The 16,501-nt window shown below is 33.0% G+C and overlaps 1 long non-coding RNA gene across 1 annotated transcript in view; it reads left to right on the top strand.

The window, feature by feature from the left end:
* Positions 1 to 15,071, top strand: part of LOC142545034 (uncharacterized) — a 48,644-nt gene extending 33,573 nt beyond the window's left edge. Inside the window, exons 2-3 of the long non-coding RNA XR_012820203.1 lie at positions 14,390 to 14,497; positions 14,736 to 15,071. This is a non-coding gene — a long non-coding RNA (uncharacterized LOC142545034). The remainder of the gene's footprint in view (positions 1 to 14,389; positions 14,498 to 14,735) is intronic.
* Positions 15,072 to 16,501: the final 1,430 nt, after the last annotated feature.

The following is a 16,501-nucleotide window of genomic DNA, read 5'->3' as shown; positions in this document are numbered from 1 at the left end:
ATGGCTTTCTCAAGGTTATTTTTAATTATTTTGGTTATCATACTCACGAGTCTTGTATTTATCGGAGAATATCCTCCTCGTGTGTTTTCTTTATTTTTACAATGCTTGTACTTTTGTTTATCCATTACTTTGTATTGCAATATTCATTAACTAATAAAATGATCGTAATTTTTTTAGTACCACCATGTCAAATTTGACAAAGCTCGAATTTGTTGCGCTCGACATCACGGGAAAAATTATATGCCATGGACTCTCGATGTAGAAATGCATCTTGAGTCATTGGGTCTAAGCGAGACCATTAAAGAAAATGGTATATCTTCATCACAAGAAAAGCAAAAGCTATAATATTTTTGCGTCGACATCTCGATGAAGGTTTAAATGTGAATATCTTATCGAAAAAATCCATGGCTCTGTGGAAAGGATTGAAAGAAAGATTTGAACATATAAGGAAGTTATACTTCCGACCGCCCGGATGAATGGAATATGTTAATTCCAAGATTTAAGAAAGTCAGTGATTATAATTCAGCGATGTATCGAATAATCTCGCAGCTAAAATTTTGTGGACATGAGGTTACAGAATCGGAAATGCTTGAAAAAACATTTTCCACGTTTCACGCATCAAATAACTTACAGCAACAATATAGAGTGCGTGGATTTGCGAGATATTCTGAACTCATCGCCTGTCTTCTTGTGGCGGAAAAGAACAATGAGCTATTAATGAGAAATCATCAGTCCCGACCCACTGGATCAACAGCATTTCCAGAAGTAAATGCTGTAGTAAAAATGAATTTAAACCTGGAAACCAAAATCAAATTCAAAGACAAGGTTTTGGTCGAGGTCGAGGACGTGGTCGTGGTCGTGGACGTGGAATTGGCCGTGGTCGTGGTCGAGGCCGTGGTTTTGAAAACAATAGAGATAGTTATTTTTATAACTCATCTCAAAAGGGCGTCACGAACCATCCACAGAAAAGCATCATGAGAACATGTGTTAATGAAAATCACTCGAAAAATTGAAAGTTCTTGTTCAGATGCGGCACTCCAGGACATTGGTCTCGTATTTGTCGAGCCCCTGAGCACCTTTGCAAGCTCTATAAAGAATCGATAAAGGGGAAAGAAAAGAGACCAACTTCACTGAACGAGTGACCGTTTGAGTGATTCAACTCATTTTGATGCTGCTGATTTTATGAATGATTTCTCTGGAAATGATCAATATGTTGGTGGGATAGAAATGAACAATATTGATGCTACAGATTTTCTCAATGATTTCTCTGAAAATGAACAATATAATGGTAGAATATAAATGTACAATAATTTATTTTCATGTATTCATATAATAATGTTTTATTGTACATTATGATATGTGTTATATTTACATATGTATTGTCAGTAATTTATTTCATTGCATATTTTTTTGAAGTTCAAATATGGAAAATGCTATGAGCAAAGCTGAAGTTTGCATACCCGATAGTGGTACAACGCACACTATCCTCCGAGATAAAAGATATTTCTTGGAACTAAAACCAACAAAAACAACGGTGAATACAATATCAGGTCCTGTAGACTTGATTAAGGATGTGGTAAAGCACAATTTTTGTTACCTAATGGTACAAAATTTTTGATCAATGATGCTTTATATTCACCACAATCGAAAAGAAATTTGTTGAGTTTTAATGATATATATTCCCATGGGTATGATACTCAAACAATGAATGAAGGGAATGAGAAATATATGTGTCTTATCACATATAAATCAGGAAAGAAATATGTGATTGAAAAACTACCAATGCTCCCTACTGGATTGCATTATACACATATAAGTCCCATTGAATCAAACATGGTGTAGATAATTCTTCAATATTAACCAATTGGCATGATCGATTAGGACATCCTGGTTCAACAATGAGCGAAGAATTATAGAAAATACACATGGTCATCCACTGAAAGACCAGAAGATCTTTCAGAATAATAAGTTTCAATGTAAAGCATGTTCTCTTGGAAAACTTATTATAAGACCATCACCAGCCAAAATCCAAACTGAATCACCAATGTTTCTTGAACGTATTCAGGGTGATATTTGTGGACCAATCCATCACCATGTGGACCATTCAGATACTTTATGGTATTATTGATGCCTCCAGCAGATGGTCACATGTATGTTTATTGTCAACTCGAAATGTTGCATTTGCAAGATTACTTGCTCAAATAATAAAATTGAGGAATCAATTTCCGATTATACAATCAGAAAATTAGACTTGATAATGCTGGTGAATTTACTTCCCAACTTTCAATGATTATTGTATGTCTATGGGAATCATTGTTGAGCATCCTGTTGCTCATGTACATACACAGAATGGATTGGCTGAATCATTGATTAAACGTCTGCAAATGATTGCTAGACCAATGATTATGAAAACAAAGCTCCCTATTTCTATATGGGGACATGCAATTTTACATGCTGCTTCATTAATTCGCATCAGACCAAGTGCATATCATAAATACTCCCCATTGCAGCTTGCATTTGGTAAAGAACCAGACATTTCTCATCTGAGAATTTTTGGATGTATGGTGTATGTGCCTATTGCACCACCGCAACGAAAGAAAATGGGACCTCAAGAAAGGTTGGAATTTATATCGGTTATGATAGTCCATCAATCATTCGATATCTTGAACCTCAGACAGGCGATGTGTTCACAGCACGTTTTGCTGATTGTCATTTTAATGAGGAAATCTTCCCAATGTTAGGGGGAGAACAAAACATACCGAAAAGAAATTACATGGTATGTATCATCATTGTTACATCTGGATCCAAGAACAAAACAATGTGAAAAAGATGTACAGCAAATTTGCACTTGCAAAGAATAGCAAATCAAATACCAGATGCATTTGCAGACACAAAAGGGGTAACTAAATCATATATACATGCTGCAAATGCCCCTGCTCGAATTGAAATTCCGAAGAAACAAATTGAAAATACTCATGATGTCATTAAACGCCTGAAGCGTGGAAGGCCAGTCGGTTCCAAGGATAAAAATCCTCGAAAAAAAAATTCATAGAGAAACACGATGATCACAAAATAAAGAATGATGTTCCTGAAGAAACACTGATGATCACAAAATAGAGAATGGTGTTCCTGAAGAAACACATGATGATGAAAATGTTCTGTCAGAACCACAAACTGACGAGAATCATGAAATCTCTATCAATTATATTAATACTGGAAAAATATGGAACCGAAAAGATATAGAAATTGATGATATATTTTTTATAATGTGGCAATCGACATCATAAATGATAATGAAGATTGAACCAAAATCTTTTGGTGAATGTAAAAATCGGCAGGATTGGATAAAATGGAAAGAAGCCATCCAGGTTGAATTGGATTCGTAAATAAACGTAATGTTTTTGGACCTATAGTCCTTACACCTGAAGGTGTAAAACCTGTTGGATACAAATGGGTTTTTATTCGAAAGCGAAATGAGAAAAATGAAATAGTAAGATATAAAGCTCACTTGTTGCACAAGGTTTTTCTCAAAGGTGGAATTGATTATGAAGAAACGTATTCTCCCGTGATGGATGCAATTACGTTTCGGTATTTGATTAGCTTGGCGGTATCTGAAAATTTAGAAATGCGTCTTATGGATGTTGTTACAGCTTACTTAATGGATCACTATATATATATATGAAAATCCCTGAAGGATTTAAGATGCCTGAAGCACAAAGTTCAAAACCCAGAGAATGTTATTATGTGAAATTACAAAGATCGTTATATGGGTTAAAGCAATCCGGCGAATGTGGTATAATCGGCTAAGTGATCACTTGATGAAAAAGATATGTAAATAATTCAATATGCCCTTGTGTTTTCATTAAGAAAACAACATCCGGATGCGTAATTATTGCTGTATATGTTGATGATTTAAACATCATTGGAACAAATAAGGAAATTCAAGAAGTTGTGTCATACTTGAAGGAAGAATTTGAAATGAAGGATCTTGGAAAAACCAAGTATTGTCTGGGTTTACAAATTGAACAAAAATGTGGAATTTGTTCACCAGACAAATTATACAGAAAAGATCCTTAAACGTTTTAATATGGATAAATTAAATCCTTTAAGTACTCCAATGGTTGTTAGATATTAAACATAGAAAATGATCCATTCCGTCCATGTGAAGATGATGAAGATATTCTTGGTCCAGAAGTACCATATCTAAGTGCTATCGGTGCCCTTATGTATCTTACAAATTGTACAAGGCCTGATATATCTTTTGCCGTAAATTTGTTGGCAAGATTTAGCACATATCCAACAAAGAGACACTGGAACGGAATTAAACATATATTCCGTTACTACGAGGAACGACAGACTTGGGACTTTTATTCAAAAGATGCTAATCCAAGTATAATTGGTTATGCTGATGCTGGATACTTATCTGATCCACACAAGGCACGTTCTCAAACTGGATATGTATTTACTCGTGGAGGCACTGCAATTTCTTGGCGTTCACAGAAACAAACACTCGTAACAACTTCATCAATGCCGAGATTATTGCACTATGAAGCAAGCGTGAATGTGTGTGGTTAAAATCAATGACCCAACATATCCAAATCTCATGCGGATTATCATTCGACGAGAAGCCTGTGATACTATATGAAGATAATGCTGCATGTGTGCTCAAATGAAAGAGGATACATAAAAAGCGACAGAACTAAACATATTCCTCCTAAGTTCTTCGCATTCACCAAGAGCTAGAGAAAAATAATGTATTGATGTTCGTCACATTCAATCAAGTGAAAACTCATCAGATCTCTTCACAAAGGCACTTCCTACGTCAATATTCAGAAAGCACATATATAATATTGGGATGCGCAATCTACGAAATTTGTGAAGAATTGTTCGTGTCAACATGAGGGGAAGTTACGTGACTGCACTCTTTTTCCCTTACTATGGTTTTTATCCCAATGTTTTTCCTAGTAAGGTTTTTAACGAGGCAGTATGAAGACATCTTCGTATCATGATCATCATCACAAGGGGGAGTGTTGAAAATATATTAAATGTTGAAAAATAATTTAAAATGTGTGTATTGAATATTTGAATGTTGAAAATAAGAGTTGTAAATATTGAAAATTAGTGTGTGATGATGTAGGTAATGATGTATTTTATTTTTGGATTATTTAAAGAAATTCTATAAATAGCCTCACCATTTGTGAAGAAATTCACAATTGAGTAGAGAGAAAAATATTATAAAGTGTGTAGTTTGGTAAATTTTGAGAGTTTGAGATTTTTACTTTTTACCATAAATTTTTACTTTTCACAACAAAAAAGACCGAAAACGAAAATGTGTCAGTTTATTAAAATATAATTTCCTCGGTACATTCAGAAAAACTTTCCCAATGTTAATGATATTATTCGATAAACATTCAGAAATATGTGAATGGAATTATTCGATAAACATTCAGAAAAGCCATGCTTTTGAATGGAACATCGCTAAAATTTTATCTTAACTCAATAAGTTGATCTTTATTTTCTTTTTTCTTTTTTTTTGTTGAGTGCTAATGTCAACATGTTAAAAATGTTTGGTTTAGTAACAATAATATTATATATCAGTAGAAATGAATTAATAAATTAAAAATATCAATTTATTAGTTATTACACAAAAAATAAATTTGACGATTTACACTGATTTAGGTTTGTCTGTTCACATATTAAAAAGCATTTAAAAAATAATTTTTATAAAAAAAATTTCTATTTGACCCTTTTTAAATAAATGTTTTAATTGAATAAAAACAATGTTGTTAAACAAATTAAATAGGGGTATACCTCGTCCAACAATGATGAGATTCCAAAACCGTGCATGTATGAGAGTGTAGACTGTGCAAGTATCAGGCTGTATAGTTCAAAATAGTTTATTAGTAATATTTATATCATCAAGATACATTTTAGTTTCAAGAGTTCATCACATAAGAACTTCAAAGAATGTTTGACTTGAGACAATTCTAGGAGTGATGACATAAACATACTGGAAAGATTCGTGTTGATACAATGAAAATAGTTCATCACATATGATCTCCAAAACTAAAAATGTTTGATTTGGGGCAATTCTAAGATAGGTAACCCTTGTGAAGTTTCTCATGATCGTGTGAGTGAGGATATAAACAAGTTGGAAAGACTCAAGTTAATACAATAACGACAAGAGGAACATGTCTACCCCAACAAGAGGACAAAAAAAATCAATTGGACACTAGAAATAGACATATTGGAAAGATCGGAGACCAAAAAAAAAAAAAGCATGTTCGCCCCAACAAAAGGACAAAAACAATCAATTGGGCACCATAAAATACTATAGTTGCATGAAAAAATGGAAAATGGTTTAAATTTATTTTTCAAATTTTTTATAAATATTTAATAAGGTTAAACAACATAAAAATCATAATTTATACATATAACAATTTAATTAAATTCTATTAATCCTACACAAACGATTAGATTTTCTTATTCTGAATATGGTGAACTCAGTAGCAAAATTATTATTTATGTTAGACTTACTTTAATTGTGGTGATGAGAGTCAAAAGTAGGTGATGATAGTAAAAACAGAGGAAAATATAAATAGCAGAAGCACTCGTATCGCTAAAACAGAAGTAGTACTTATCGAGTATTTCTTAGCTAAACTTAACGGTTAGCAAAAACTGAAGCAGAATGTAGCCTAAGCAGAAGCAGAATGTAGCCTAAGCAGAAGCAAAACTTAACGTCTTTCATTTGATCGTTACAAGTCTTAATGTTACCGTTACCTTACTTAGTGCTAGTATTAATTGCACCATTTAATGCTTTACGGAGACATTTAACACGCTTTACTTTTTTTGGTATAAAACAAAGATTGATTATTCTGAAGCTTTCTACAGGACTTTTTTTCGGTGATAAAGCTGATTCACCCAGAGTCAAAGAAACTGTTTTGTTTATAGACGTTGGATTCAATGTTTCATATATTAAATGATCAATCCAATATAGAAAACAACGATTATTATAAACAAGGAACACATTATCTGTCTATCATTCCAACGTTGTTTTGAGCAATCAAGAATTACTCTTTATCTTCAAGCTCAATATACAGAAAAGCAGCACACACTTTATAGCAGATATCTGATCTTCTGAGATCGTCTCGTGCTGCTGTTTCTTTATCTCTTCACAAGCTATTCACCTTATTACATCTTATTGAGAAGAGTTTGTAATATGGAAAAAAGTCTTTTCCAGAACCTTGTTATATTCATTATATTGTGTTGTGAAACTAAGAGTTTCGGTAGGCGAAGGGTAAGTCCTAGTGAAGTGGGTGTGTACAAGAGTTGTACTCTAAAAACCAAAGTCTTTTAGTGATACCTTTTGGAAACAGAAGAAGGGGAGAAGTAGAAGATTTCATCTTCGAACTTCCAGAAACAACTACTGTCAACTGCCTACTGTTTTATTATTTTCACCTTAAACCATCAGATCGTTTCCGCACAAGTTATTGTGATCTGCAGGATTCTAGCACCTTTGCAAAAACATCAAAGAAAGGAACGAGTTTATTCACTCACACCCCCTCCCCAAACTCTAAATCGATCCCCAACAATTTACCAAAAAATTGAAATTTCATTTATAATTTTTCAGTATTTTAAAAAACGGTAAACGAGCGGCTACCTATCGCCTAGCACCTAGCCGCCTAGGCGGCCGCCGAAGCGGTTTTTTAAATTAGTTTTCATAATATTTAGTGACATTTATATTAATATCTCTAAATTTTTTTAAATTTTATTTTATTTTAAGCTATTAAATCATTGATTGATATAGGTGGAGATAACATGACTTAATAAAAAAATAAGATGCAATTTCTTATTTTATAATATTAAATCATTGTTTAAATTAACTCAATATTATCATTGTGATCCTCCATTTTTTCAGATGCAAAATCATCTTCGTGAAGTTTTCTCACTCTAGATCGCATATGAAGATGAAGTTAGATAATTAGGACAAACCAACAAATCACATTTCTTGTTAGACTTTGTTTAGAACCTATAAAACATTACATTTCATTTTTAATTGGATTTTTAATTTTAAATTAGAAGGCCAATTTTTTTTTAAAATAAAAGCCTGCCTAAAGCCGCCTAGGATCGCCTGACACTTCCTAGGAAACAAGCTGACTAGCTTTTTCTAGGCGGTCGGTTGCCGCATAGTGTGCCTAGGCCGATTTTAGAGCAATATAATTTTCCAAAGGACTAGAAATTTGTGTCCTTACGCATCCTTTAGCTTGAATGAATGCTCTCGAAACCTTGAAAAGAAAACATGTGTGGTGCCTATGAATCCAGGCATGGATGTGATTGAGTCGAACTATTGAATGTTTTAGTTTGACTCGTTTATAATCGATCTGAGCTCGAACTTTATTTAATGAATATATTCATGATTCATAAGCTTATTTGAGATTTTATCGAGCCTAAGCAAACTTAATAAATATAAATTTAAATATTTATTAAATTAATTGAAAATTAAATTAATATTTAGAGAAAAATATAATTTTCTTATTAAAATTTGTAATTTTATTCTAATAAATAACTTTAATCGATTTTTCTATATTTTCATAAGTAAAATGTAAAATCTATAAATCAAATATCAAAACTATTTTTTTTATCTATGAACTGACTCATGAGCCTATCAACGAACATGTTCATGAGCTAACGAGCCGCATTGTAAAGTTTGAACTTGGTTCGTTTATCTTAACGAACATTATTAAATGAGCTTTTATCGATTCGAGCTTCGAATAACTCACGAGCGGCTTGGTTCATTTACATCCTTAAATCTACGTACAAAAAGGTAAGGACAGGGCCACTTCTGGAAAAGGGGTCCAAAATAGGATAAGGGAGCCTCTATAGAATTTGGGGGAGTGATTGTAATTGAGTACCAACCAAGAGCCAATTGATAATTATCATGACGACTTTGAAACCGCTAATATGTGTGAGGCAGCATATGATAATTATACAGAAAATCCAGAAGCGTTAATGAAATTTTTGGAGGAAGCAGAGAAACCGTTGTACAGTGGATGTAAACGTTACACAAATTTGAGTGCATTTGTGAAACTGTACAATACCAAAGCAAGGCATGGGATGAGTGATGCTCTATTTTCAGATCTACTAATGGATTTTGGGGATATGTTGCCAGATAATCACAATCTGCCATCCAAAATGTATGATGTAAAAAAGACATTGAGTTGTTTGGCGTTGAGTCATGAAAAGATTCATGCTCGTTCCAATGATTGCATCCTTTATAGGAAGCAATATATAGACTATGTAAGTTGCCCTAAATGTGGATTGCCGAGGTGGAAGCTAACCAAAAAGAACGTTGAGAAGAAAGTTGTTCATGCTAAGGTGATGTGGTATTTCCCTCCCATACCAAGATTTAAGCGCATGTTTAAATCTTTAGAGACCTCAAAAAATTTAACGTGGCATGCAGAAACCACATGATTTGCTGGTCAGTTACGTCATCCATCTGATTCACCATCTTGGAAGTTGGTGGATCATATGTGGCCCGATTTGGAAGTGAGCCAAGAAATCTTTAGCACTTGCAGCTGATGGCATTAATCTTTATAGCAACCTTAGTAGTCGGTACAGTTGCTGGCCAATCATGTTGGCCACCTATAAACTGCCTCCAAATATGTGTATGAAGAGGAAATTCATCATGCTAACCATGCTCATTTCAAGGCTTAAACAGCCAGGAAATGATATAGATGTAATCTCGAGGTGCTAATTGAAGATTTGCAACGATTGTGGGAAGGAGTTGATGGCGTATATGATGCTTACCGAAGACAATTTTTCACTCTTAAAGCAGTCTTATTATGGACCATCAATGACTTTCCTGCCTATGGTAACCTTAGTGGATGTACTACACATGGTTATTATGTATGTCCAGTATGTGGAGAATACTTATGCAAAGCATTTGGAAAATGGGAAGAAAATGTCATTTGTTTGTCATAGACGATTCCTACCATGGTTTCATCCTTATCGGAGGCAAAATAATGAGTTCAATGACATGGAAAAACATGGAGAAGCATCTACACCATTATCTGGAGTTACCTTGTTTGGCAAGATTTCAGACATAAGGTGTGAGTTTGGAAAGAAGATTAGTGCTAAAAAGGTAAAAATAAAATGAATGCAAAGGGGAATAATGTGGAAGATAGTATAGAAGAAAAAGATTTCGGAGCAACATATTTCAGAAAATGTTGGAAAAAGAAGTCACTTTTTTTCAATCTTCCTTATTGGAAATACTCGCCTGGTAGGAATTGTCTCGATGTGATGCACATTGAGAAAAATGTCTTCGAATCCCTCATTAATACTTTGATGAATGTTAAAGGAAAAACTAAGGACAATGTGGCAGCTAGGTTGGACATGGTTCAAATAGGAGTTGGGCCTGAATTGGCCCCTAAATTTGGTGAAAAAAGAACATATCTTCCTCCTGCCGCATGCTCATTCACAAAAAAATGTTACAAGTCAGTCAGTCGTTAATGGATATAAATGTTCCTGAAGGTTTCTGATCGAACATGAAGAATCTTGTGTGCATGTCTGAGCTGAAGTTGACAGACTTGAAATCTCATAATTGTCATGTTCTAATGCAGCATTTCCTACCAATACTCATCCGTGATGCACTACCAAAACATGTTAGATATGCCATCATAAGATTATGCTCATTCTTCAAAGATATTTGTTACAAGGTTATAGATGTAGCCAAGTTAGATAAGCTGCAATTTGACTTGGTTGTTACGCTATGCTTATTAGAGCAGTATTTTCCGGCTTTCTATCTTCGATGTCATGCTTCACTTAACAGTCCATCTTGTTCGAGAAGTCGGATTATGCGGACCAATTTATTTCCGGTATATGTATCCGTTCGAAAGATGCATGAAAGTGCTTAAGATTTATGTAGGCAGTCAAAAACATTCCGAAGGTTGCATTGTTCAGAGATATTCAGCCGAAGAAGCAATTGAGTTTTGTTCGGAATATGTCAATGATCTTGATCATGTTGTTGTCCCTCAATCAAATCGAGACCCCAAAACAAACGTTCCTGGATTCTTAGCATGCAAATCACCAATTATAGTGCAATAAGTTGATCTACAAAAAGCACATTTGACTGTGCTGAAAAATACGGAAGAAGTATCTACTACATAATGTAAGTGTACCGCGTTAATTTATTATTTTGCACACTGTAATTGTCAATATCTAGTGTCTGACAAAAATTTATATATAAATATTTCCATAGTGAACCTAAAACCTTCTTGAAGTCAATGTTTTCGGAAAAAAAAACATATGAAAGATGGATACAAGATGCTCACAATAAGAGGTTCATTGACTGGTTTCGTGCAAAGGTTAGGTGGATGCAAAAATCTTTTTCATGCATTTTGCACTGAACGAGTTGTAACTACTATTTTAATCACCCTATTCAAATCGAATGCATGTCAGTGAAATAGACAGATACAATGGTGGAACAACATCGACATTGACATGGGTGGCTCATGGACCACGTGCGAATGTCATTAAGTATAGTAGTTATGTGATAAATGGTAATTATACCAAACAAAGGCGCGGGATGGTGAGAGAGTTTGCCAAAACAATGGGGTTTCTCTAGTTGCCAGCACCATGCTTGTCTGTAGTGCCAAAGATAAGAATCCTCTAATGGCTGATGTGTCTTTCTATGGAGTGATTGAAGAAATATGAGAATTAGACTATCATCAATTTCAAGTTCATCTTTTCAGGTGTGCGTCGGTTTCAAACGACAAAGGAGTAATCAACAATGATGAATGTGGTTTTACCTTGGTCAATATGAACAAACGAGGGCACAAGAATGATGAATTTTCCTTGCAAGTCAAGTCAATCAATTCTTTTATATTGACGACCCATTAAAAAAGATGGTCTATTGTGCTCCCAGTGCCAAATAGATGTAATGAGAGAGATGATGATGGTTGGACTAGTACTATTCTTGAGTCTAGACCAATTGATGATGTTGATACTCATTGTATTCCTGTTCATGAAAGCTACTTTAAATCAGAAAACGAGGGTGTCTGGGAAACGAACAAGAAAAATGATGATTTGTACTTTTATGTCATGTTTATTTAGGGACAAGAAAAGACATGTTATCTACTTTAAAAATTATGTTATGCACTTTTGTCATGTTTTTTATTGTTATATTTATGTAATGTTTATATATATATATATATATATATATATATATATATATATATATATATATATTGTCTTATTGTTATTATTTATGTCAAGTTTATATTTTTGTTATTATTATTATTTATTTATGTTATGTTGTGATATTTTAATTATCCATGTTATTGTGTAGATTTTAATATTGGTTTCATTCTTGTTCTTATGTAGCGGAGATCATAATGGGTCACAAAAATGAGGAGAAAAAAAAAAATTTGAGGAGCTACAAGAATTAAATGATGATAGGCTGGTTGGAGTAACTGATGCAGAGCTGCATGGACTTACTGATAAACAAGAACGTCCTGTAGATGTCAGAAGAATGAAGAGGTGACCTATATTGATGGGTAAACTAACTGCACCTGTAAGATGGGGAAAAAAACGAAGATTGATTGCGAAGACATAGGGAGGCCAACATACAATGCAAATGGAAGTGCTTTACAATCATACATTGGCTCTATTGCTAGATCCATGGTTCCAAACAATATAAAGCCCTGACCTAATGTTCCAGAAAACATAAAACAAAAAGTGTGGGAAGGGATCTCGGTAAGTACAAGATTAAATTTTGTTGTTCATTTGAATTTTTAATCAAGGATTGATTACATATACAATAATGTGTAATTTCAGAATTTGCTACCTTAATACATATTTTTTTCTACTTCGTGCTATTTTGATGATCTTGGTTGATTAGAGTAATAGGCTGATTTTAATCTTAGGCATCATATGCATATTTTTTTCGAAATTTTATGTAAATATTAATTTGAACATATATGTATTTTAATTTGAACATGTATGTATATACGATATGAAATAGTACCAACTAATATTTTTTGTTGCAGAATGTCTTCGAACTAACGCCACAAAGGGAGTCTGCTATGATGAGTTCAACAGCTCAAAATTGGCGAGATTTCAAAAACAAATTGACTAGCAGCTTTGTTTGGCTTAATAGAAAAAATCCCGAAAATTTGATTTCTCCACCAAGTCAATATCAGCTCCCAATAGCATATTGGAAACCATTTGTGGATGCGAGACTAGATCCATCATGGGAGGTACTTTAAAGTTTTCATTTTTTTCTTTAAGAGACTAGATCCATCATGGGAGGTACTTTAAGAATTTTCATGTTTTCTTTAAGAATTAATAATTTTCATACTTAACTGAAGAACACAATGATGTAGGTTACTCACGAAAAAAAAAGGACCATGCATTGTAAATATCACAACAAAATGTCTCGCAAGGGTTACATCGGCTTGGAGGCTGAATCGGTAAGCTATAGAGCATTCTATTTGTCATTTTCATCAAGTTCTTCATGTTCTTAAGCTGATAAATTTTGGAATGGTAGAGAAAGAAAAACATAATTGCTGAAGATGAAGAAGTTGATAGAGCGATGCTTTGGCGTAAAGCCTGGGAAAACAAATCTGGCAACATAACAAATGTGGAGACATCATAAGTCGCTGAAAAAATTGTAAATGTTTAGTTTTATTCAATCTCTATATTGACTAGATAAATAAAACTGTGGTTTTTGGATTGATTGTTATGTCTGTAATTGTAGGATGACTTGTTTGAAAAAAGTCAAAAGAGTATTCAAATCTTCTGGAATGAATGATGTGCTAACCACTGCCTTAGGAAGCCAAGAACGCTATGGAAAGGTTCGAGGAGTGGGAGGTTTTATAAAGCCTCAAGTCTTCTTTAAAACTCCAAGAAAGAAGAGGGAATCAGTCCCAAAAGCTATGGTCTAAAACTTCAAAGAACAATTGGAAAAGACTAAGAGTTTAAAGGCATAATTGGAGAAATTGAAGGCTCAACTTGCTAGTTTTATGCCCGTCATCAATGATCGAACTTCCGAGACTGCAGCATCAAACAAGTGCTCATACATCAAAGACCCAAAACTGTCAGATGATGTGAAAAAAGTTTATGAATGCGACACTTCAAATATGAAGGTTCTGTATTTCTTGATATCAAGTCGAATTTTTTTCCACAGTCATACATTTATATATAAAGTATCTTATTGTTCTTAAAAGGGAAAAAAATGTAAACTAGCTGTAAAACAACGTGAAAACGTGGTGGCGTATGGTACAATATTATCAGAAAGAGGTCCAAATATCATGATTCACCATGTTCCACGTGGTGGCGTATTTAATGACTTCTACTAATACTAATCAATGCTGTATTTTCATTTTTGCAGGTACCATTGGATCTTGACTATCATCAATGAAAATAAAAATATGATATATTTATTTGACTCTATGGCTAACAGAAACCGAGAGAATGGATGGAAAACTATAGTGACCAAGTAAATAGTAGATTAGGTTGATTTTGAATGCATTCACTTATAAATATGAAAAAAAATTAATTTTTTACCTTTTAAAATGTAGTGGGGTAAAAATATACAATACCTCGAATGGTATTTCTCAAAGGTCATGTTTTAAACAATTGAGTGTGGAATTGTGCCCATGTATGAAGACATGAATGTATAGTTCTTATTATTTGGATTGTGATTGTTGAATTAACTTTTCAATTTCATTATATAGGGTAATAAAAAACAAAGCGGTTCTGTTGAATGTGGATATTGTGTGATGAGGTACGTGAAAGAGATAGTTGAATATGAAAATCCACAGTTGGAGAAGATGGTAAGTTTCTTCTTTATGATATGCTCTGGTTTATTATTGAGATAAATTGCTGCCATTGAGATATGTGCACATGAAATCTATATGATTATTAATTCTGGAATTTGTGCTATTAGAATTAATGGTTGTGATAATTTGTTTCCGTTGGGATATATATGCATATGACAATATGCATTTTATGATAATTGATATGTTGTTTTGCCCTTTATTTTGTTGTTTATGATATGTTAGTTTTGTTGTTTATATGCGTACGATTTGATCTTTATTTGTGACAGTGGGGTGTATGATATATGATTAGTGCGTGATCGGGTCTACTGTTGATTAGGGTTAAGGAATTGTTTCATATTGCAGAAAAGTGAGCAAAAATAAGTTTATAAAATTTGTCAATTTCGATATTAGCTTTTGTTTTTGTTTTTTTACATTTAAATGCTTTAGCTGTAGCCGTCCCCTCTCTCACCTTTTGACTTCTCCTTGTAAGAATGTTCACGTGAAAACGACATTGTCCTCTAAATATGGCATAAACATTTGCAAAACATTTAAATCCTCACTGTTGTAAAAGATTTTTCATTTGTACACTACTTAAATTTTGATATTATTGTCCTTATATTTTACTTGTAATATTATCAACTATAAATAGCTTAAATTCAAACCCGAAGATTTCTGCTAGGTACCCTCTGGACCGGAGAAGAAACAATAAATTCTTGTGGGTTTGTGGATATTGTCATTTTTTTGGGATGAATGATCTTATTAATCTAATGCATCTTGTATTTTTTACATTTCAGTTTGCAGGATCAATCAAGAACCAATGTTACAACCGATCTCAATATGATGAAGTCAGAAGTGAATGGAGCGAATTCGTCTACTCTTATGTAGGTGCTTAAATGGATTGTGTGCGTTGGGATAAATCTTTGGTTCGTCATTGTATGTTAGGAAATACTTTTGGATATTCACATTTGGTTTTGTGGATATATTTTTGGGTTATACTTGTGGATTTGTGGATATATACTTATGGATTCGTGGATTTTCATCATTTTTAGATGGATAATTTATGAATCAAATCCCCAATGTTAATGATATTATTTGATAATGTCAGTCATTCTTTCAAAAATATAAACATGATTCTTCCTTACCCTTTTATCTAAAAAGATGTTGATATAATTTTTTTTATTTTACTAAAAATATCCAAAAATAAAGAAACATAATTTTTTTAATCGAGCAAAAGAGGAAATCACATGCTTTTAATTATTATATTTTTTGTTGTTAATATTATTATTATTTTCTTTTTGCATTTTTTTTATTACTATTATCATCCTCATTAATATTATATTTATATTTTATAATATTAATGAAGAACGTGTTTTTAATTTTTCAAAACATTTTTTATTCAGAATATGTTTTTTCCTAAATAACTGCAATCATTATGTTATCGTTTTATTAAATTTTGTAATTTATTTTCTGTTGGTAGCGATAAATGCAATTTAAATTATTTCTTAAAATATTTTTTTTTTTGTTTTGCCCTTTATTTTGTTGTTTATGATATGCCTAGTTTTGTTGTTTATATGCATATGATTTGGTCTTTATTTGTGACAGTGGTGTATGATATATGATTAGTGAGTGATCGGGTCTACTGTTGATTAGGGTTAAGGAATTGTTTCATATTGCAGAAAAGT

This window comes from Primulina tabacum, chromosome 5 (genome assembly GCF_025594145.1).
Source record: "Primulina tabacum isolate GXHZ01 chromosome 5, ASM2559414v2, whole genome shotgun sequence".
Lineage (NCBI taxonomy): Eukaryota > Viridiplantae > Streptophyta > Magnoliopsida > Lamiales > Gesneriaceae > Primulina > Primulina tabacum.
This window is presented reverse-complemented; position numbering and strand designations above follow the sequence as displayed.